The sequence below is a fragment of the Triticum aestivum genome, chromosome 2D, assembly GCF_018294505.1.
Source record: "Triticum aestivum cultivar Chinese Spring chromosome 2D, IWGSC CS RefSeq v2.1, whole genome shotgun sequence".
Lineage (NCBI taxonomy): Eukaryota > Viridiplantae > Streptophyta > Magnoliopsida > Poales > Poaceae > Triticum > Triticum aestivum.
In genome coordinates, this window is record NC_057799.1 from 294,454,291 (window position 1) to 294,456,149 (window position 1,859).

Here is a 1,859-nt window from a genome sequence, read left to right on the forward strand (position 1 = left end):
TTGAAGCACAGACCATTATCGGGAGTGGGAACAGGAGCCCCAGGTGGGGGAGCTGGTAGCTTTGACTGCTTAGATGGTGGAGGAGGCAGACGCGGTGCAGCATAAGATTTCCTGGGAGCAGGTGCATTTGGACGATACATGCTGTTTGGGATCCATATCTTACGCTTCTGGGAGGGCGAGCCCGAAGATGAGCCCGTGTCACGGTTGCGCCTCTGAGAGCTCTGGTATTCCTGCAGACCAGTCTCGACATTGATGGCCTTATTCACCAAGGTGGCGAAATCAGCAAAGTCATGCACTAGAAGTGCGAGCTTGATGTCAGCTTGAAGGCCATCACGGAACTTCTCCTGTCTGCGTGCATCAGTTGCAATGTCTTCTTCAGCATAGCGGGACAAGTCCAGAAACTCCCGCTGATAAGCTTCAACAGTTTTTTTGCCTTGGGTGAGGTTGCGGAACTCACGCTTCTTCCGGTCCATGACTCCCTGAGGAATGAAGCGGGCACGGAAAGCAGCTTGGAAGTCTGGCCATGTGATGATTGTTCCAGCTGGCAGAGTACGCCTGTGGCTGTCCCACCATTGAGCTGCGGGTCCCTTCAAGAAGAAGGAAGCAAAGGTGACATAGCTGGCAGGGGCTACATCAGCAGACTCCATCTCATAGGTGATGTCACGGAGCCAGTCATCAGCATCCAAAGGCTGAGTTGAGCTGCGGTAGATGGTTGGGTTGAGGCGTATGAAATCTTGAAGAGTCACTTGGGCTGGCTGCTGGTTCATATTGGGGTGAGGAAACTGAGCCATCATATTTTCCATGAATTGGCGGTTCAGTTCGAACTGTTGGATCATACCAGCCATGTACTCAGGTGGTGGTGGGGCATCGCCACCACGACCACGACCACCTGGTCTAACCATCCTGCTAATATATAACAGGGGTAGTTCAGCATTGAGAAAATTTGCAATGACAAGAATCATTCATGATGAAACATGCATAATTGAAAGGAGCACGATAGCTACTACATAGTAGTCGGCATAGTTTACAAAAGGGGTCATGCATAGAGTTCAGTACACAGAGTTCAGTACATAGACTAAAACATCATAGGCAGCACACAGGCTCGCGACGACTGAAACTAATACTACCATCAAGCCTACATCAGTCCCAAGAGGTACTGTGGAGGTAATCGTAGCCCGACAGCTGGTAGTGAGGCAACGGATAGTCCTCCACGTCAGCAGACTGGGGGCCGCGGATACTCAAGTGTAGAGCCCGGTGCTCAGGTGGCAGAAAAGGTCCAAGTGCGGGAGAGTAGCCTCCCACCTCTGGCCAACCAACACCGTGGGGCATCACGGTCCTGGCTGGGTAGATCGCAGAACGCAGTACCTGTCCAGACCGGACAAAGGGGTGCAGCAGCGTCAGAGCACGGTAAAGGTGCTGACGGGTGGTGTACATCTCGTGGCGAAGAGCTCGGTTAGCTCGATCCAGCCCATCAGCATGCAGAACCAGGTGCTGATGGTAGAAGGGCTCCCGGGTGACAGTGGAGTAGGCAGCAGTATAGTATCCCTCCGCACCAACATCAGAGGCGATAGCAATGTGCCTGAAAGGGGAGGTGTCCAACTCCCGATACTCTCCACGAAGACGTGTCAGAGCAGCATAGGCTGCATCGTGGACAGCCATATCGATGGTCACACCAACACCATGTGCGGTGTGCAGCACAGTAGTGGAGTCGTACTCCCGAGAGTAGAGGTGGACGATGGCACGGTACTGCTCCTGGTTAAAGTCCTGGTACTCCTCGTAGACGGTGTACTCAGGGTGCCAGCGATAACCCAGATAGGTCATCATCTCAGCTAGCACCGCAGGTGATCCCGAGGCACCAA